Here is a 23537-nt window from a genome sequence, read left to right as displayed (position 1 = left end):
GTCTGTTTGGAGCCAGAGGGGCGTTATTTCATATCTTTTACACACAACCTTTACAACCTTCTGGCTCCAAACAGATTATAAAATGAAATGATCAATTGAAACTGAGATCATCAATGGTTGTTTGTGAACTTAAGGGCTGTATTAAAAGGAGTGGGGGTGGGGAGTCAAACACTGTATTAATTATAAATTAATTTGATATATAAACAAAATCTAGACGGGGTAGATGCTTCCCCCTCACTGCTAAATCTTTTATTTTTTGTTTCTTTATTGTTTATTATTATGGACATTGTGCCTCCATTTCCTCATTGAATCACTTATTGCAGTTTTTTTACATTATTCACATCACATCTGTTTGTCATCTGACATCATTAAGCATTCTACTACGCATATTTGCTTTCTGTCCTATTTGCTCAAACTTCACATCAAACATGAATACCAATTTATATCATGCATAACATTGTTACAAGGAAGCATATTTAGAAAATTTCTCTGGGACTCAACAACAGATCCTGAATTTCAATAAACTCCTCAATTATACATTATTTTTGAAGGTTGGAAACAACATATTTTCTGATGGTTTCGTTCAAAAGGTCAGTCCAGATATGTTATTGTGACAGTTTTAATTTAGGATTTGAATATCTTGAAAATATGGGGAGTGGAGGATAAAGAAATACATCAACAAGGGAAATTTAAAGTGATGGAGAGAAAGAAGGGGGATAGAGACAGAGAAAGAGAGAAAGGGGGTGGGAGGAGAGACAGAGAAGGAGAGAGATAGCATGGAAAGCTAGCTATGGAAAGACAGATTTATATAAAATAGAGAGAGATATAGAGAGAGATAAAGAGATAGAGAGAGAGAGAGAGAGAGAGAGAGAGAGAGAAATAGAGATAGAGAGATAGAGATATAGAAAGAGAGAGAAAGAGAGAGAGAGAGAGAGAGAGAGAGAGAAATAGGCCAGACAGAGAAAGCAAGTGATGGAAGATAGAGACAGAGAAGGAGAGGATGGAAGATGGAAAAGAGAGAGTGAGAGAAAGAGAGAGAGAGAGAGAGAGAGAGAGAGAGAGAGAAGAGAGAGGGGATGATGATGCATAACAAGTAAAAAATGTTTAGTTACATTATAGCAAAGGAATTGTAAAAAAAAGTGGGTGTTTATGACATAAAACTGAACATTATCTTCATAATATAACTATCCCCATCAAACACACAGTGCACCCACATGATAAATAGAGGATAAATAGTACCTATAATGGACCTGGAAATCCATTTGCAGATCCCTCTACTACTATTGTCCTTTCTTCAACTTAGTAATCTATCAACATTACGTGTCATAGTGCTACTCTACAGCTCGAGCCATGAAACTTGTGTCTACAACAAACTTAATTTGCTTCTAAACGTCTTCAATAATTCAACCACCAAAGTTCTCACATTTCCTATAAACATTTTCATGAGCCATGATACATGCCTTGGCAACATACTTAATTTGCAATTTTAGATTTCTTCAATATTTTTAATCCCAAGAGTCACATAATTCGGCACAAATTTTGCAATACCCACTGTTTACAGAGATGTTGCGCACATATTGATTCCTCGTTTAATGACAAAAACTTCTTAATTATCAGATGCTTGTGCCAAATTTATAGTGAGCCTGCTTTCGATCCTGCCAAAAAAGGATGGCCGTTCACGTTTGATGTTGGTTTAAAGTCTGCGATCTCATTAAAAAATTTGGGTCACATGCGCTGCTGCATAAAAAACACAGGTCTCTGTAAATGCTGAAGACATGAAATTAATTCACCTGGAAAAGAGAAATCGGCACGCAATCCGAGAGATAGGAGATCACTTCTCATGTCCAGTCTTTCGCATCCAACTAAAAGCGCATCCCCTAAGGAATGTCATGTGATCAAGTCCTACGCTTTAGAGCCAGTTTGCTAATCAAATTTTACAGGGGATGCGCAATTAAGTCTTGCCGGACCTGTAAAAGTCTTGTAAGACATGTCGGTGGTTATCCGCAAAAAGGCTGTAATAGCTACATGTATGTATGGTTGAGGGCAGCAAAGGCTTTCTTGCGTTCAGCGGACAATGTAGAAGGAAAATTTTCCTCACGAATAGCTACTCTTTCTAATGTTATTTTCCAAGAAGACTACTCCCAAAGCAACGATATCGAAGCCAAGCCATCGCTTTGGACATGGGAATGGCCTTAACGTTTTTCCTGCATGCAGTCGGTATAGGAATGGCTCTCTCTTACAAAGCTTCAGAATTGGAGTGACGTACTCTGCCTAATTGACAAGCCGTTGAATGACGGTGTTGACATTACGGGAGGAGCATAAACAGCACAGCCAGACCCTGAGGCTAACCGATACCTAGTATGACTGGATTTATGAAAGCATGTACATCTACTTGGCTTTAGAGACATTCAGGAACATTCATGTATATTAACAAGCTCATAAATCCTATTGCTAGTACGATTTCATTCATGAAAGCATGCAAGTTTACTATGTTTTTGAGCCATTTGAGTAGTGTTCACATGTCTGTACTTGTATCCCTAATCCCCCCCCCCCCAAAAAAAAAGTATGACAAAATTAGTATAACAAAAATATTCCTGCGGCAGTTGATGAAAAATCAACAAGTGAAGAAGAAATGATGAAATACAAAAAAAATGCATTTTTGGCTGTAAGCTATTGTCAATCGACAACAAATTTATTCTAAACCAGCAATCTTCAAAAACTTGAAAATGGGGTACAACATTTGTTTAGTGTGCAGTTAAGAAAACTAAGAGGATGAGTCTGCTAGAATATATGACAAAACAAAGAAAGAAAGAAAGAAAAAGGAGGGAGAGATTGAAGTGCAAAACCTCCTTTCCCTTCACAAACAAAGTACACATTATGTTTTTCATCAGATACAAGGGATTCTGGCTAAGAATCTCTAAAAGCCCGTTTGATAAAAAATACCATATTGGTTACATCTAAAGACCTTCTGGCTAAATCCCGAGGAATCCCTACAAGTGAATATAATATCTAGAAAATCGGGGTCACAGTTAACAAGGCTGCTATCTATTTTTTTTTGCAATATCCTGGACAAATCTTCAAAGATCAGACAGTAAATTAAAAAATGCACAATTCTTAATACAGTAAATGCATTTCAAAATGTTCATGAAAAGGATTTGTAAAATGCTTACACCACTGGTAATTTATATGATATAAAGTCAAACATATCTTGGTGACCACATCTCTATAAGGCCACTTGCCTAAAGAGGCCACTTTTTCTCTTTCCCTTGAGTGGCCTTTATTAGAACACCTTATTGTTATATCATTTGTTGACAAGAAAGGCATTAAATCTAGATATTTCTTTTGTTTATCATTTTCTTTCTCTGAACGCATATTACAACACTTTAACTTGTCTGTTGAGAGACAGAAGGGTGTTGCTATCATGTAATATTATATGAATTGAAGTTTGTTTATTTGTTTTGTTTTACCTGACTGCTATAAAAAAGCATGTGTATACTCGGGACTTGATAATGAGGATGCCTTACTAAAGGGCAGTCGCGCATCAAATTGATTTTGAACCTGATACCTCTTGGTTATGAGACCACTGAGCGAGACCACTGAGCCATCACGTCTCAACAACCTTCTGGCTCTCAAAAGACAAATATATTGAGGGAACATGGCACTACTACACAGAATGTGTCAATCTAAATTGGGTACAACTCCCCCCCCCCCCCCCCCCAAAAAAAAAAAAAAAAAAAATCATCGCTATCTATAGAAGATATGAACATACCGGCCAGATGAAGATGGCTTACTCCATTCCATCAGTGTTCTCGTTGGGTTGGGTTGGGTTGTCAGGTTACAAAAAATTTCCATAAATAATCAAGCCCTAATCTACAGGTTCAGATGTTCTGTAAGTGAAACACACCTCTCCCTCATGGCCAAAGTGTTGGGTCCACTTTACCGGACACTTTTTTGAAAAACCTACAGTAAATCTATGAAAACTCACGTCCTTACTACGAGATAAATAGCCATAAGAGTTTGTAAATAAGCTAATGATTGACACTTCATCATTTTCTGATTGTACGGGCATGTATCACAACTGTTCATGTAGCAAGATTAGCTTTATCTCAAGGACCACCTTTGTAAAAAAATTATTTATTTGCATTAAATTACTCGACCTTTCATGAATATAGGGGCACGTTTAAATGTAAGTTTGTGTAATTCGACATTATAAGCTGGCGCAAATACCCAATCAAACTCAGTAAGCCGATGTGATTGTCTGCTTGCAACTCACTGCGAATTATAGAGTTTATCTAACAATGGAAACTAAAATGAAATAGATTCCTACAAGGACACTATCCAGCATCTGACAAAGGATGCAAAATAAGTCCATAGTGGACTATTTCATGTATCTTTTTTGTTGTTGTATGTTTATCATGCAGATGCTTTTATGTGACCTCTTTTTTTTCTTTCACAAGTGCGCCTCAAGCATTTTCTTTCAAGTGGGTTCGGAGCCTTACAAATCTCATATATTAAGACAACCCCGCCCATCTCCTAATTCCCAAGACACAATTTCATTACACGAATAGGCAGCGTTAAACGATTGCCTCAGTAGTGGTTTCATCTCAGTGTATCCCTCTTCGAAAGCTCAACTCAAGATCTTGTCAGGACATTGGTTAAATGAATGGCTACAAAGCTCCTACAGATATTCACTGTGCTTCAGGTCATATAATACAGAAATGGGAAGCGTATGACACTGTAAAATAGGAACAAGGTTACAGCAACTGCCTCTGGTTGATTTGTAAGAATATGTACAACTGTGTTAGCCAGGGGAGTGTTTCACAAAGATCCTAAGTTTAACTTATCTCTCAGTTGGACTTAACAATTATGGAAAGCCGTTAGCATCTTTGACAATTATTTTGAAATATTATGTTATAAGGCATAAAATGTTGATTTAAATCATTCATATTTTCTATTATCAAGGAAATTTAATGATTTTGATGAGGAATTTATGAAAAGTCTAAAATACTTCATTTTTCGCTTTTGAATATATTTTATTTTAAGGCTACATAATGGCTCTCCATAATGTTTAAGTCCAACTTAGAGTTTAGTTCGACTTAGGATATTTGTGAAATAACCCCCATATCTTGTTTTCATCGTTTTCCCTCCCTTGTCATTCTGATAATACACATTTTCCAACAAAAGCATCAGACAGATCCCATTATTAAGGATTACCAATGAATATTTGGTTTAAAATTTGTTTGATTCTGTAAGAATTCATTTTCCACTATGGCAGGAAATGGAGGTTTAAACTAGAGCTTTCTCAGATTCACGTCTGTCACAGTAAAGGATTAGGCATGCCTCTCAACTCGGAAAGAAGGATACACGCTTGTTGAATATCAATTGGATTACCGCTGAAACCGATGACAAAGTTACGTAGGAGTCGACAGTCGCTCGACCACGGTATGAATAATTCAAGAGCAATGGGGTATGGTTTTTTGACAGTGCTTTTCAGGAGAAGAGTGTCGACTTGTTGAGCGATATTTTTGTGAGGGCAGGTAAGTTCATCCGTTGAGAGTCAAATGGGCGATAACTCGGAGTTGAAGTATATGAGTTAATGTCCTTCTAGCTCTAAACAGGAGAATATTATATGCATTGGAGGCTGGTGCAGAGTTCGCCTTTCTTTCACTCCTGGTCAAAGGTTATGGGTCGATACCCATGACCTCTTACTTCCCCTGAAACATTTTACACTAAATTCATGTTGAGAGTCAGATGGGCGATAGCTCTGTGTTGAAGTATATGAGTTTATGTCCTTCTATAGCTCTAAATGAAGAATGGAGAATGTTTTTTGCATCTAAGGAAGATGAAGAGTTTGCTTCTTGTTCACTCCTTGTCAAAGGTTACAGGTCGATACCCATGACCTCTTACTTTCCCTGAAACATTTTACACTTGATTTTCAATATCCATAAAAGAAATATAAAAAAAGCATCTTTAAATCGAATGTCAATCTAAGCAATAAAATGCATCAAAATTATGCAATTACTATAAACATTAACTGGAGAAAAAAAATCTACAATTGATATGTAACTTACTGAATATTACTAGATTTCAAAAACCTTTAAGGTTTGTAAAAACTTCATGAATAAAACAAGAATTAAGTGATAATTATATGAATAATTATTTCAGCAATGAAAAATTCATGCCACTATACAAAAAACATGAAAAGATAGGAAGCTCACAAGGCAATTCCATCCTTTATGGGTTGCGAGAACTTTCAGGACTAAATATTCAGGAATAAAATACGAATGGAGGAGAATTTTATGAGCCCGATTACGAGATGCAAGTCTCTAGCGTCTCTAGCGACTTTGTAAGATCCCATCACATTATTCCTTTCGCACTTTCCTGCATTTTCCGAAGAGGAGCCAGAGCCTCAATGAGTAAAAAGTCATCCTCTGAGGGGATTAGGGAGTAAGACCCTTCTGATGGATTAGAGGGGGTAGGTCCTTGGGAAGTATAATCCAGGATTAGCATAAAAGGGGGGGGGGGGGGATGTTCACACTGGTGAATAACCCAAGCACACTGGCAAACCATTTTAAAATCTACTAAATGTTCGCCATTCCTGCTAGTGAAATGAAGAGTAAGAAACATGAAAAGGATAATCTAATTTTTCTTCTTTTTTGGGGTATCAAAGTGCCTCTTGAGCATTTTATTTCAATGGTTACGGTGCCTTATAAATCTTGTACATTATTATAATTGAAATAATCTGGGATTAGCATAAACTGGGTTTGTTCACATAAGCTAATACCCCAGTCACATCGGCAAATTGACTGCAAATTGACAACGTCTTGGCCATTAGCAGTAGTGCAATGTGTTCCTTGGTCTATTGTAGGTTAGATGTCAGTCTCATTGGTGTGACTAAGGTTTAAATAGCTGGGTAAACTTAAAAAATTTACTTGAAAAACACAAGTAAACCACCACTCCTAACAGGGGTTATAAATTCATTTGGGTTATTTTATCAGATTAAGAACATAATTTAGACAAAGTTAAGGAATGGGTAAATTAAGAATGTAGAATTAAGACATTTAAGACATCCTTTTAGTAATAGCCTACCACTCACTTGTGCTTTCCAACAACAAAAATTCTAATGTCCAAACTTTAAAAAAAAAAAGTGTTTTCAAATCTACAGTAGATAACACATGGCTGTATAATTCACACACACATCCATTCCTCAATGCATACTGTCAATATCTTAGTTTTAATCTGTAACATGAATTCTCATAAATATGCAGAAATGTTAGTTATTGCGTGTTATTGCGTGTAATCTTCCCTGACATTGTTAATTCATTCATATTTTACTAATCCAAACAACCCATCTGCTGTGTGATAACGAAATCCACCATAAGTTTACACCAGTATCTCATTGCAATTTTTTTAGGCAATACGTTTTTTTTTCTTGACAATTTAAATCAGTTCACATTGCTAGAAGTAAATATTACACTACATAAAACCAACCACAGGATTGATGAAATATAGTTAAGTGCAAATTAGCACACAAAAAAATCATCATGAAATGCTAAGATCAGATATCCCATCTTATTTCATTGTAACTACACATCTGATCAGCACTTTATGCTGAAACTTCAAACGCAGAAAGAAAGAACGAAAGAAATAAAGGCAGAAGGAATGAAAGAAATAAAGACAGAAAGAACTATCCAACAAAAATCACTTGAGTAATTTCATTGCTGCCTTGGACATGCTGAAACTTCAAAAAGCAGAAAGAAGGAATGAAAGAAAGAAAGACAGAAAGAACAAACAAAAAAAAGCATAAGGAAGGAGCAAAAGGAAGAAAGACAGAAAGAACGAATATACAAAAATCACTTAAGTAATTTCATTGCTGCCTTGGACATGCTGAAACTTGAAAAAAGCAGAAAGAAGGAACGAAAGAAAGAAAGCATAAGGAACGAACAAACAAAAATCACTTAACTAATTTCATTGCTTCCTTGGACATGCTTAATCATTCATACCATGAAATCCTCTCAAACAGCTAAGAGCTTTTACTCGTCTCTATGGGCAGTCAATTTTCTCCATTAAAATTCACATTCCCAAAACCTTAATAATGCCATCTCTTCCTGGGAACTTTTTTCTCTTTTAAAAAAAACAATTATATGAAACATTTTCTATTTCTATATCCCCACATTTGATAAAAGCAAATATATTGGACTCTTTTGGAACCGTCATTTAGATTACACTTCCTCTGTTAACCCTTAGCCTACGGGAACCAGGTGCTCTGTGTACAAAGTCTATGGGAATATCAGAATTTTGAAGGGAACGAGTTAATAAGTTCTTTGCTCCAATTCTTATTCAACGATATCTTTCTTCACAATGCATGAACTAGTTTTCAAATTATGATGCCTTGTGCGAAAATCCTTGATTCAATTTCTTAATTGGAACACATATAAATACCAACATAAAAGGACACAGAAATGAATAAGTCACCCGTTTTTGCTAATGATAACCAAATGGTTTTCTCTTACACATCTATAATGAGTCAGCTTTGAATAAGAGTGCATCAAAGTTTTGAAAGCTTTTAAGAAAGCACTTACTGGTATAACACAATCGCAAACACTTTAAAAAAATCATAGGCTTGTGTATTACCTATTGAAATGTGCAAACATAATAAAATGATGAATAATATAATCTGAAGATGATTTCTATAAATATACAATAGGGTTGAGTTGATCCCTTACAAGTTTTTGTGCTCATGTTCTGCATGCCTATATCCTTTTTTGACACCCCCCACCCCTTTTGTTTCAGGCACATCACTAATGGGAAAGTTTGACATTTAATTCAACAAAGTATTACAAAAATTGAAGAAAATGGCCATTTATATTTGAAAAGGTTGTAGATTTATGATAACAATACTGATAATAATATATAGGATTTATAAGGTGCCAAATCCTTTTAAAAATTAAATGCTCAAGGCGCACTAGTGTGGAAAATGAGAAAAATAAACATACTTATACAAAAATACAATATAACTCAAAAAGAAGAAAAATCAGATCAACTAAAAGCAAACCGGAAAAGATAAGTTTTAAGGTTGCTTTTGAAAGAATCTACAGAAGGAATATCTCTGATCCCTCAGGGTAAACAATTCCAGAGTGATGGCCCAGCATGAGCAAAGGCTCTCTCCCCTCACTCAGTATTAAGTTTTGGAAGAACAAGCAAAACTAAGAATCCGGCAGGTGTGTAGTGACTATGGAGCCAAAACGAGTGGGAGGGATCACCATTCTGTCACACCCACCCCCTTTCTTCAAGCAGCAACAGAGTGATGGCTGGCACAAGCAAAGGCTCTCTCCCCTCACTCTGTATTAAGTTTTGGAAGAACGAGCAGAACTAGAGTTTTGAAAACATAAAGATCCGGCAGGTGTGTAGTGACTATGGAGCCAAAATGAGTGGGAGGGATCACCATTCTGTCACACCCACTCTCCTTTCAACAAGCAGTGGCAAAACACTCGACGTCGGCACTCATTCCAGAAACCCTATCCTAAAAACCCACATTTCAGAAGGATAATGCCTCGTTTGGCACTCCACATGACGCAAGTGTAAGCAAAATAGAGGCGATTTGGAGCAGCAACAAAAACAGGTACCGGTAGATAAGAAGGGGAAGATTTGGGGAGAAAACATATCCTTACTGCTGCTGGGAGCATTAGGGCTTGTCCACATGATGCATGGTTTAATTTCCTCTCTTCCAATACATAATCTTATGCATAATTTCAATTTTTGTAATAGAAATGTTTTTATAGCTATTGTTAAAGTCTTTCTGAACTCTTTCGCTCAAACAATTTCCTTTTTTTTCTTCTTCTCCATTCTCCCCATTTTATCCTCTTGGTCTTTCAATATAAAAGTGTATTACTACATTTAATAAACAAATAACTTTGTTTTGCAATTTCGATTTCATCTTACCAATGCTACAAGATTTCTGCAAAAGTTGACTTAAAACATGTATTTTAGTTGTGTATATGTTTTTATCTTTCTATATTCAAAATTTGTTTGTAAATTGAACATTTTCAGCTTCCGAGCTGCTTGTTAGATGTGTTTTTACAATAAACCAAACCAATTAAATTTTTTTTTTTTAAACGCCACTTTTTTTAAACAAAATGATGACACAAACTTAATGTGCTTCACCCTAGCATATCTTATATTATACAAGCAGATAAATGAGTATGCGTGGCAATTTGGTTGCATGCAGCTCCTTTTTCATTTCTTTAAATCCCCACTTTCATAATAATAATATGATTTATAAGGCGCCAAATCCACTTGACAGTCAAATGCTCAAGGCGCAGCTTGTGCAAGAGATGAAATACATACATGATACATTTATACAAAGTGGGATAGGAAAGGTACAGACATGAAAGGTTATGGTAATCAATTATAAGCTAAATTAAACAGATATTTCTTAAAGCTTATCTGCCATAGTTTACAGGAGGGATTATACCGACCTGCAAGGTCACTGGACAGGTGGTTATCTCATCAACTCAGCTCTCAGTTAACATAAGAAAAAGAGGATCATGGGGGACCGATGGTCACCGATTATGCATTGTTTGTTATATAGAGGGCGCAAGTAGCTACAAGTAGTGCAGTGGGCCTTTAAGATTGTTTTTTAACACTTCAGCAGAACTGCTATTCTTAATCCATTGAGGGAGAGTATACCATAATGAAGGCCCAGCATGAGCGAAGGTTCGCTCCCCACTTTGTTTTAACCCTAGGAGTAACAAGTAAGCCAGAGTTTTGAGAACGTAGCTGTCTAGAAGGAAAGTGATGCTTAATCAAGCCGATGGTATACTGCGGAGCAGAGCCATGTATACAGTGAAATAATAGCAAAATAATCTTGAAAATAACACGTTTTTCTACGGGCAACCAATGGAGTGATTTGAGGACTGGTGTAATGTGACTGTACTTGTTGGACTTGTTGCAGCAGCATTCTGTAATCTTTGTAATTTTGCGAGTAGGTTGTGAGGCGAACTAAACAAAAGGCCATTACCAAAATCCAAGCGAGAAGAAATTAAAGCATGAGTAATTTTCTCATTGGCACTACGGTTAAGATATTTACGAATAAAACCCAAATTGCATAACTGATAACGTACTGATTTTGAGACATATTGAATTTGTGTAGACATTGTCATGTTTGAGTCGAGAAACACACCAAGGTTGCGACATATAGGGTAATTTCATGTCCAGCAAGAGTAATTGAAGTGATGTAAATCTTCTCTGAGTCTTGGAACCATACATTATAAATTCGCATTTGGCGAGATTTAATTTAAGTGAATGTGAGTTTAACCAATTATGAACATCTTATACTCAAGTCTCAATGTTATGGATAGCGCTGGCTGCATTGCTCTGATTGGGTTTGAAAGAAGTATATATTTGAATATCATCAGCATAAACATGATAACAGAGAGAATGGTGATGAAAAATATTCTTCAAACCCGTTAAATATAATGAAAACAGCGTGGGCCCGCCCACAGAGCCTTGCGGAACTCCGCATGTAAGTGGCACAAAATCTGAAAGGCAGCCGTTTATCAAGACAGCATGAGAATGGCATGACATTTACACATAAAAGAACAAACAAACGATGGAACAAAAATCATTGTGGTTTCCCACACCATGTGTGAATGAACCTTGAAAGGCATCAAGACTCATATGTAATGATATATACTGTACAAACAGAACATGTGCAAGCAGAATTTGAGCAAGTCTACTTTCTTCGTGACAACTATCAAATATACAGTAGGTTTGCGGGTGCACCATGTGAGAAAGAGAGAGAGAGAGAGAGAGAGAGAGAGGGTTGAGGAGTCCTGAAAAGTATGTATATCTACATCACCATGCAAGCCGACACTTACAAGTAGCATCTAACTATCAAATAGTCTGACACTTCTATAGGATGGTCTCACTCAAGATTTCCTTTTATTTATCTTGAGAATAATGCATTTCAAAATCGGACAACCCCTTTTCATGAAGGTGTTTTGAGACTCCAAGCTTTGTAGCTCCATTTTCAACTTCTGCTAGTAGCCTTTGTATATTCTTAAAACAAATTTACTCCTTGCCAACAGAAGCAAAAAAATCCCCACTAGTTTCAGCCTGAAAAACAGTTGGTCTACGGGAGGGGCCTGAATGTATTAGAGGTGCAATGATAAAACACTCGAGTTTCTCCATGTATCGAATGATGCTATAATTCACTCTCGATTTTCGAGAAGGAAATAGATGAACATTAAACAGCGGGGGAAATACATCAGACATGTAAATTGGTTTACTCCTCTCAAATTTCAATCAAATGATCATGTGATCAATTACATTGCTGTCTTTGACTTTCTCTTCCTCCATTTTCTTCCTTTCTTTTGATTTCCCTCTTTTCTCTTTGGTTATCCTCCCTTTTCCCCTTCATTTATCTCCCTTTTATAATGCAACTTCACCCCTCTCTCTCTCTCTCTCTCTCTCTCTCTCTCTCTTTCTCTCTCTCACTCTCTCTCTCTCTCTCTCCTTTCTTTCTCTCCTCTCCTCTCGATCTTAGACATGCTTTGCATCCCTCTCTGTCTAAAATATACATCTCTTCTCTCTCCTTATTCTTCTATTTTCTTTCTCTCTCTCTCTCTCTCTCTCTCTCTCTCTCCTTATTCTTCTATTCTCTCTCTCTCTCTCTCTCTCTCTCTTACTCTCTCACTCGCTCCCCCACTCTTCCTTTGTCTCTTACACTCTCGTCCCACACCCTCTTCTCTCTATCTCTCTCTCACACACACACACATACACACACTCTGTCTCTCTTTCTCTCCCTCTCTCTCTCTTTCTCTCTCTCTCTCTCTCTCTCTCTCTCTCTCTCTCTCACTCTCTCACTTAATCACCCCCCTCTATTTATATCCCTCACTATGTTATACAACAAGCAACAACCATTAGTTGGGGAGGAGGGTAAATTGAATGTCATGAACAAATCAATCTCCATTCCCTCATTTTCTCAAACTCTCATTTTAAATATCCATGTAGCACAGAGAATGTGCATTTTAATTACAATAAAACATATGAAATAAAATAAACTCTCCCTTCTCTTTTCTCCTAAATTCTCACCTCTCTATCTCTCTCTCACTCTCACACACACATACAACCACCTTACACAAACACACACGCCCTCTTTGTGCCCCCACCCCTGTCTCTGTCTCATTCTCTCACTCTATTTGCAATTCCATGATGACGTCAATTTGTTTTCCTTTTTCTCAATGACCGATTGATGATCGCTCTTACAAATTGACCTTTATCATACATGATGAAAGTGAACTAGGACATTTATCACAACTATTGATCTTAATAACCCTCCGAAAACAAGAATATGCCTATCACTTGGAATAATAGAGCAACATGTGGAAGGTCAAGACATCAAATCTTAATGCGACTTTATCAAACTTTCTTGATGATTGCACATTAGGACCTTTGTTGAGAGAATCAATATTAACTGGAAAACACAAATATGCCTATCAACTATCAATGAGGAGACGAGTCGTTAGAGACAGTGAGGCACCTCTCATTACATCTGTTTCTTTCTATTTTTACCCCTCTGACAGTTTGCTTTTCTGTTTATATTTTACACATACATCCACTTTCGTTGCTTCTATAGATCTGTCACCCCCCCCCCTCTCTCTCTCTCTTAGCATTCCCCTCTTTTGTTTCTTTTTACATTTTTGCTGTGTCCCATTTAAACATTTGTCATAAGATGTAATTAAGCGCTTGTATAAATTCTATGCCTTAATAATTGAAAATATGTAAGTGTATGTATGTATATGTGTAAAACTAACATACACCAAATTCACAGGTGGAAAGGGTTGAGGTACTTATACAATACAAGCATGATTTTTTTTTAATGATGATACTTTGAACGCCAAATAAAATGAAATACAAGTTTTAAAAAAAATAAACAACTAAAAATGAAGAAAGAAAGAAAAGAAAAGAAAAGAAAAGAAAAGAAAAGAAAAGAAAGATATCCAAAAATGAAAATACCACATTTAACATCACGCAGGCATGATGAAAAAGCAATTTACAATTATGGAATGAGACAGAAAATGACAAATGTAGTATCTTCAATGCAAATTGCTACAATTTCCCTTTTTGTTGTTGATGTTGAATTGAGTATTTTCTTTCTGTGTGAGGCCTTAAAAAGAAGAAAAAACTGAATGATTGAACATATGAATTGAATTATCCAGAATGTTGACACTTTCTCCTTTCAATAAATCATTTGTAATTTCATTTCGATTGATCTCCGCAGTATTAAGTTGTTACAAGAAAGAGTCGAGGGAGGAAAAGAGGGCAAGAGAGAGATAGGGAGAGAGAGAGAGAGAGAGTGAGAGAGAGAAAGAGAGAGAGACAGAGAGAGAGAGAGACACAGAGACACAGAGAGAGAGAGAACCAAATAAATAAATAAGAGAGAGAGAGAGAGAGTAGGACAGAGAGTGAAGTGAAAGTGAGAGATCATTGATGAGAAAGACAAAGAAAAAGACAGAAAATGGTGAGAGGGAGGAGTGGGACAGAGAGTGAAGTGAAAGAGAAAGAGAACATGTCTATGGATGGCAAAGATAAAGACATATTGAGAGAGAAACAGAGAGAAATAAAGAGACAGACAGACAGAAAGGGGGAGAGACAGAGAGAGAGAGAAAGAGAGAGAGAGAGAGAGAGAGACAGGCAGGCAGACAGAGAAGGGGGATAGAGAGGGGGACAACAAGAAATAAAACAAACCTTAAAGATGGAACAAAACCATTATCCCAAAATATCCACTAAGTAAAGCTATAACTCACCACAATTCAACTCCCTATAGTTTATGGGATAACAAATTACTTAAATACCGCTTTGGGCCATTTTCCCTCGTAAACGCTTTCCCCACTTAAAGAAATTGCTCTGGTAGCAAGAAGTGATGACATCAATTTAGCTCCCTAGTCACCTCTTAACCCCGAAACATTAACAAATATAAGTTAGGATGCTATCGAAAGTCTCTTCTGATGAGAAAAATTGCATGAATGAATATAAATTGGTATTAAATGACTTGTTTAGTCAATCGTGTCTTATATAATTCCTTGATCAAATATTTGCAAATTTTGATACAAGCTGCCTCAGTCAATTGTAAAAACTTTCATTAGTGTATAACCCTTCACTACATTTTATTGGTAATTCCTAGAAAGGCTTGATATATTAATGAAGGATAAGTAACGAAAGGGATTCTTTAAAATATTGGTTCTTACAAATAACAAGTGTGGGAAAGGACAAGCTCATAGCGATAAAACCAGAAAACAATTTCAACTTTTTTTTTTTTTTTTTTTTTTTTTTTTTTTTTTTTGACTTAGCTCAAATTTTTTTTTTTTTTTTTCTTTCTTTCTGTTTTTATTGTTTTTTCTGAAAAATTAACAGAGTAAAAGACCATTTCAACATTTTGATTTTCTCATACTCTGCCGTATGCAAAGATACAATAAGCAATACTAAAGGTGTTATGTGATTGTACAACAAGATGCCCCATGTCTGTGAGGCACCCTTTTCTGTATGTTTAACTATGCAAAAATGCACAAACGATTCATGTAATTTAATGCCATGTTTTTACTATCGTAGATAATGGATTGCACAAGTGTGGCTCTTTTGGATAATTATCTATATTGAAATACAGAGAAACTTCACTGTACCAGCTATTTGTATAAACTTTACTGTTTTGTATCACATCTCTTTTGAAACTTGCCTGAGCTAAATTATTCACTGCTCCAATGTATTTTTCCCCACAGCTTTTTGCTCCATACAAGACAAACATTTAACAATTTGTGGTTTGGTTTAACTTAGTAATTTTAAATTCAGAGCCCTAAGAATGCACCAAACACATGAAAAGAAGTGGCTAAAATTCACGCACATTTTCAACCATTTTGTTGCAAGCCCACACTGTAGGATTATAAGCTTTAGAATATGATTTGATATTGTTATACGGTCCTAAATAGTAGCCATAAGGCTGAAACAAATTAAATTTACAATTTTAGAGTAAACAATTGAAATACAACTGATTCAATAATACAGTGATACACAAATAAAAAATAACATAAAAATCCTTAAATTGGTACCATGTTGAGCGGTTCAAAATCAGTTTTTTAATTAAAGTTCGTATTTTTCAACTTTAAAAAAAATATTTATAATATATTACAACTATGTAGCATTAAAAGAAACATAATTTTTGCCTATTTAAAAAAACAATACGTGATCAAGTTAGCCTTAAAAAATAAATCCCTGTTCTGAATGGGTTGGATAGGTTTTTTTGAGGTTAATAGCTCACTGCTCTTGTGTAACTTTTCTTGCAAAATAAAACTCTGTTTTGTCTGTAATGTCAAACTATGCGAGCAAGTACAAAGTCAAAGATTCATCCAGAAGCCTCAAAGCTATTCCACAAGAAACTGCACCTTTGCAACAAATGCAAACGGTAATTGAATTAAAACCGACTACATTCTGTAACCTACCGCGGCACGCGCTGTCATTCACACGCTCGTTATCGAAAGACCAACCTTCCTCTTCCTTGCTTTAGATCAAACATGCGGTTGAGGAGTGATCACCCTTTAGGCAAATGGGGAGTACGCTTACCCCAGTGATAGGAACCCAACTCGAAACATCTTATACCATTCCGGGAGATTTTATACTATCACAGAGTCATTCAAAAGATCTCAGAAGTCCAAACATTTTGTGGTCGACTCTTGCGAGACAGATTGATTACAAAATCTTGTAGGAGATCAGCAGAGTTATGTCAAATTATTTTCTAACATGACACAACATGATTAGCAATGGCAATTTTCATGAACCTTGAGATCTTATTGAAATCAAATAAATAAATAAAGTTTTAATGATATCACCTGATCATCTTTGAATCAGTCAAAAAAGGGTACCTAACACAATTTTCAAAATATAGGTTTTTTTCATGAAAGATTAATTTGTAGAAACATATTCAATATCTAACTTTAATTCATACTTATTGATGTCACTTAACACAAGTGGGGAGTACATGGGGGCAGTGAGTGGTATAGCTCTGGAAAACTATGAAAATGTGGGGAGAAAAAATAACTCTAGTTAATTAAAAATACAAAAGCAAACATATTGTTGCAAAAAAGTTCTTGCTTTCACTTTAGAGCTTTTATGAATAGTAAGCCCTTTTTAAGTTAACACAATCCTACACCAAAGCAATAGGATGCATTATCAATAATATTCTTTACCCCCGCCCCCCCCCCCCCCCATCCCCTATTTTTAGAGAGAGGTATATCCATCATAGTTACATTTCATAACATTTTGAGGTGGTGTGAAAACCCCCTCTCTATACATTACAAACTTTGAAAGGTTACAGAGAAATTATGTGGACAGACATATTCACAACTCTGGATCTTCTCTTCCTTAGGGTCCCTGTTTTGAAGATAATTTGTCTTCCCAAATTTGATTACTATTTTTTTTCCAATGGGTATATGTCAAGTAAAAAGAAAATAAAGATGCAACTTTTTGAAAAACATTGACCATATGTAGCATTCTCAGAGGGTAACCAACATCTGTGTTGATTGCTTGCTGTAACTAAATGCAAGATCAATATTGGTTATTTTCATATTGCATATTTATTTCATTTTGTATATTATGACCCAAATTTGTGTTGATAGGTTTTTTAATAAAGCAAAAATTACAAGAATTTACTGTCGACATAGATGAAGACATACAAGAAAAAAAATGGAAACATAATGTTTCTGAGAGAAGATATGATGGAGATGAAGAGAGAGAAAGGGAAAATATGAAAAGGATATGCTAACTTCCTTCAGAAAGAAAAGGGGAAAACCCCTTCGAGAGCAAGAAGATATCAGTGATGAAACACAAGTAGCCAAACTACCAAGTAGAAGAACATTCGCACATTAATTGTCACCATAGGTAGAAAAGGAATACATTCACCGGAAAAAGGGGAAAAAAGGGAAAAAAGAGGGAAAAAAGGTTGAGAAGAAGAAAGACAGCCAAGGCAGCCCCCAAGAAAGCGAAGAAGCCAGTAAAGAAAACGACTGAGAAGAAAGAGATACTGAGAGAAACAGAAGCAAATTACAAAAGCATATACATTGCATTTTTTTCAGAAAAAAAAATAGAGGAAACTAATTTGAAAGCGAACAAAATAAAAACCAAGAAACCAAAAGTAAAAAAAAAAAATTGTAGAAATGCTAAAAATTAATCTTTCAGATGGAAGAACATTTGCACATTAGTGGTTAAAATAAAGAGATTAAAGAGGGATACGTTCTAACAAAAAAATGAAACAAGCGCATGAGCTAACCACTAAAAAACATTTTCTGAAAAAGAAAAATGGTGGCAAAACTTGAAGAAAAATTGTGCGTAACATCGATCTTGCAACAAAAGACTGCACCTAAATTTGATTTGTGTGAAAAGGAAGCAAAATCTATATCCCCTCCTTACAAAGTTCCTGCCACAAAATCAACAAAATCCATAGTTTTCTTGTCGACATTGCAATGTTTGTGCTGACATCTGCAATAGACACTACACATGTAGACACTGTGCCTGCAGATGGGTTGCCGCCTCGTAAGACATAACTGTCGCAATCCCTGATGATGAACGACATCGTAACGAGGCGAGGGTCGTATTTTTAGCGAGCCAGCGTGCAAATTGGAGGGGAGCTTGAGCTGAAAGATACACTATGCAAACAACTTCGTCAGGTATGGAACAGGAGAAAATAAAATTAAGGAGGCATAACGTTTTAATTTCCATCATTTCGGCGGGGGGGGGGGGGGGGGGGGGGGAGGGGTCACTCTCGCAGATGCATCATCAATCAATCTCCAACCTGAAGAGGCCGATGCTTAAAGATGCCTTCAAAATTAAATTTGGAGCATGTGGAAAAAAGCTGCACGGCGGCGTCTAAAGTCAACACTTGCTATTCTTTCATCTGTTCAAAGTAAACTTAAGCCGTTACGTTTTCCTCCGGCGGCGGCAGGCAGCATCAAGTGTTTTTGAAACGAGGAACTGTTTTGACACGAAAAAGATTCTATAAACATCCAAAATAGAGGGAGACTTTTTGTTCCAAATTCTGTACGACACTGTGCAAATCCCGAAGGACTCATCAATTGTGTAACTAGAGAAGAAAATCATTCTAAAGAAAGTAGTGGATGGAAGCCTTGAAAATTTATGAAGTATCTATTTCTTTATAATAATGTACATTGAATGCAGGGTAGAAGTGAAGTCAGGCAGATATATACAAAGAAATGAGTGATGGCCTACAAGTGTTGTTATTTTCTTTGGAAATCATGGACAGAATAGAATGAACAACATGTGTATCTTTATAGATAAACATGAAACAATATGAGAATTTTAACGATTTCCCATAATTTGTTTTTGTTCATACCCAGAACTTCCATTAATTAAAAATCGGTGTCTTTGTTTTATGATTTTAAAATAATCTATTCAAAGTCTTCTGGCCCCTTTTTATAATATTTCACAAATATGTTTTATTTTACCTGACTGCTAAGAAAGCATCAATGCTTGTTAATACGCAACCAGAGGACCAACGGCTTTAGATCCTCTCCGAGGGACCTGGTAATGACATGCTATTATATCTCCTTATTCATTATGGAAAAACAATTTCTTAAAGATGCACTTAATCTATACACAGGGGTATAAAAGAAACATTATTTTTAGCAAACCAGTGAGCATGAAAAAATGGTACCTGACACAATTGCAAAGGCTTTCAACAAATCAGCTTAGGAGAAATTCTAATAACCTATTGTATATCCAACAGAAATCGTATATCTGTAAAGCGCTTAGAGACGTCAGAGATGTATTAAGCGCTAAATAAAAGCTGACTATTATTATTATATTCCGATTACTTAATTATGTCATTGTGATCTTCACACATTTGGATAGATGATGGATGAGATTAATGAAATTGCATTTGGTTGATTTTGAAACTTTGAAATCTTTGAAGTCTTTGAAATCATGTTTCCTGCATTAAGCTGTATGGCTGAAAGAATCCGATAGTTTGAGGGTTAAGGACTTTGCATTCCAAACTACATTATACCTTCATGTCCTACAGATGTTTCCTTTCCCATCGGGGGAGACTGGAGAGTCAACATTGTCGGACAGAAAGACGAACAATGACCATATATATCTGGCAAAAGGCGCCTAATGACACATCTGAGCAAACAGAATTCATTTTAGGGCTGACTGCTTGAGCCAATGAGTCCCAGGCCAGTCACATTATCTTGCAGGCAATCCTGAAAGTGTGGCCGATGTAAAATTTGTCAGATCGTTTTTTTTTTCTTCTTCCGAAGTCCTTTTGTAACATTTTTGAGACTTAGAAAAGAGATAGTTTGATATATAGGTCAAAACTGTCACTAAGCTACATGTATGTACACTTTTGAAACCAGTAAAGCAGTAAGAATAGTTACAAGCAACCCTGTAGAAATGTAATTGTTTGAATCTCTTTTCTCATTTCGTTTTGAAGATGTTTGAGAAATGGAACAGAGCTACGTTGCATAGGTCCTGTCCAAATTTATCATGCTATATGCATATTTTTTAAGCCAGCTAAGAAATAAGACTTGTTCAGCCATCAAGTTCTTTCACTGGTGGGTTTTTAACTTTTACCTTGGACCCAACACTACTTAATCTAACCCTAACACTCAACAAACCATAGGCCTGTATTCATCAGCGCGAGTTTGCCAAATAACCCACTATTTTCAGATTTGGGATATTATCCTGAAGCTCTAAATTGCGTCTTCCACAGACCGATACACTCATCACTAGTTAGGACGGGCGCAAATTAGCCTGCTATTTCCCAAAAAGCGAAACATTTTGGAAACAAGACCAAGATTTCTCAGGAAATTTACTCGACCAAATATCCCGCTAATTGCAACTCCAGGCTGATGAAGATGCAAGTTAACTGGTTAATTTGTGATTGGGATAGTTACAACAACAGGTTATTTGGCAAAATTGAGCTGATGAGGACAGGCCTCATGTAACTTAATCACAACCCTTACCCTATATCTTTGAGAGCATAAAGCCTAAAACAAATGTCACCGGAGAAATGTCACCAAAGCAAATGTCGGATCAACGCCTGCAGTGTACCATACTAAAAGGTAGGCCCTTGACATAGTGCCCTCTCCGATGCCAGATACCATTACCACACAGGCTCCAAAATTTATTCTCTTCATCACAGACACTCGATCGTGGAACTGTTTCTCATACGATTCTTGGCCAAGGCCTTAATCAAACGCGACACATGCCAGAAAGATAATGGCTATGAAATGTGAACTCTACAAGATGGGGCTATTTTTACGCCTGGCAAAACTGGAGCGACATACTTTCTCATCTTTTTGTATATATTATTGTAATTTGTTCAGCCTACCGAGGATATTGCTGGGCGCTTATTGTTCTTTCAATCCAATGTTTGTTAAGATCCATTACTGCTCTGACATCCTACTAAAAGGTTTTAGATCTTGTGCCTGCCTGAATGCAAGGATTGCAAGCATATCTGTTCACCCCTGGAAGCGCGATCTCTCTAGTCCATTTGAGAGCTTATTAGAAGTTTCTTCTTTCATCAGATGCACTCCCAAGATATTTTTTTTTTACAATCATATAATTTTTAAATCTAAGTTAGAATTTTGGTGCATGCTCTACCCCTTTCCCTCAAAAAAGTTCACCGTTTTAAAGATTTTTATTTACCAGTAACCAATATCAAGGTACTAAGAACCAAGTCAGATGGACGAGACTGACATCAGACTGACAACAGACTTGATAAACGATTACATTTATACCCCAAATGATCAAGATTTGGTCGGTTTGGAGTCAGTGTTGAGTCAGACTGGTGATGTGACTGAGGTTTAAGCTGCTGTTCAAATTCGTTTTCTTCTTCTCTTCAGTGACATGTAAAGAATGTATTACATGAATGAAAGGTGAAATATAATTCACATCCAGGCCAGGATATAAATTCCCGTAAATAACCTGCTTCCAGAATAATCAAATGAAATCATTATGCAATAAGCTTTTTTTTCTTTAAATGCTTCTTTTTTTAATGATTTTCCATCATGTGAGAACAGGCCTGTTATTTGAGAATGATGCGAACATCTGAAGCTCATGAGAATGGACTATTACAAAAACAATCTCCTCTGAGAAAGACAATTAATCAACCCAGAGAAGTAGCGTATCTACTCCACTTTATGAGCAACCTGTGAATATCACTCAAACGTTTCTATCGGGATGGCAGATCCAGGACTTTGTGTGTGCGTGTTGTAATCGTGCACTTAAGGCGTCATGGTGTAGTGGATACGTCACCGGGCTATGGATGGCATGATTTGCGGTAAAAGTTCTATTTTTAATTTATATGAAAAGCGTAAGTTTCATACTAACTTGAGGGGGGGGGGGGGTTCAAGTGACATGCATAAAATATTATTGAATTTTTAAAAAAAACTCTTGTTACATCTAACTTTCTGAATTTTTATTCAAACTCACTAGGTGTTGCTGGTTTACTTATGGAATGAAAGCAGTACCGGTACTTTTTTTTTTTTACAGAATATGATTAAGGAAATATTAAATATAGCCAGAAAAAATCTCACTGAATAAAGGAAAATTTATGTTTTCAAATCTCAAAAATTCCTCTTCTACTTCCACATCAATTTACCTTTTCAATTGTTGCCAATTTGAGTGAGTCTGTGTAGTACCAACAATCCCTTGTGTACAGTGCGTCCACCTGTAAATGGGAAGAGAAACAAATATTTCAAAATAAAATTTTCCAGTCATGAAAGAGAATTTTGCATTGAAAGCAAACACAATTTTATCAACAGAAAGGCTCTTTCAAAAAGCTTTGCAACAGCCAGCTTGGATGTAAAATCTAGAAAATATATGCATAGATTTTGATACAAGTGTTATAATTACAATAATTTAAGACTGAAAATGAAATTCTATCGATTTGATTAAAAAAAATAAGAAGTTCAAGAATACTTAATTTTGTTCCATTTCAACAAAAACAAAGTTTTTTTTTTGTATGATTTTTCAAAAGGGTTTAGATAGTTGTGGAAAAACTTGTACTGTAAAAATTCTGATGTCAGTGAGTTATGATTGTTTTTCTTTTATATTGTAAATAAACTAACAGACAGAGAGAGAAAACAACATGAATTGTGAGATAGGAAAGAGATAAACTGATCATTTTAAAAATAATAATTCAAATTCAAATATCAAAAGAAGAATGTATTTCTCACAGTTCTCAGCATTGTATAATACCTACAGTAATATGGTCAAATAGAAAAGATATAAGAGAGAGAGAGGGGGAAGGGAGAGAGATGGAGAGAGAGACAGATTAGAGAGAGAGAGAGAGAGAGAGAGAGAGAGATGAGAGAGAGGGTGAAATGGACATATCCTTCTTAGATATAGAAACTTTCAAAAAGAAAGAGGCAGACAGGGAGACAGGAGAGGGAATGAGAAAAAATGAGACAAAGCGAGCATCATACTGACAGAGACGCAGCGGAGGGGAGGGGGGGGGGGGGGTGGAG

General features: G+C 36.0%; 1 protein-coding gene across 1 annotated transcript in view; it reads right to left on the bottom strand.

The window, feature by feature from the left end:
- Positions 1–22877, bottom strand: part of LOC579762 (protein-tyrosine sulfotransferase 1) — a 38743-nt gene extending 15866 nt beyond the window's left edge. Inside the window, exon 1 of the mRNA XM_011681034.2 lies at positions 22670–22877. The gene's annotated coding sequence lies outside the window, so the exon portion shown is untranslated. The remainder of the gene's footprint in view (positions 1–22669) is intronic.
- Positions 22878–23537: the final 660 nt, after the last annotated feature.

This window comes from Strongylocentrotus purpuratus, unplaced genomic scaffold (assembly GCF_000002235.5).
Source record: "Strongylocentrotus purpuratus isolate Spur 01 unplaced genomic scaffold, Spur_5.0 spur5_contig_867, whole genome shotgun sequence".
NCBI classification, from domain to species: domain Eukaryota; kingdom Metazoa; phylum Echinodermata; class Echinoidea; order Camarodonta; family Strongylocentrotidae; genus Strongylocentrotus; species Strongylocentrotus purpuratus.
Note: the sequence above shows the minus strand (reverse complement) of the source record. Positions and strands in the feature narration are given on the sequence as shown.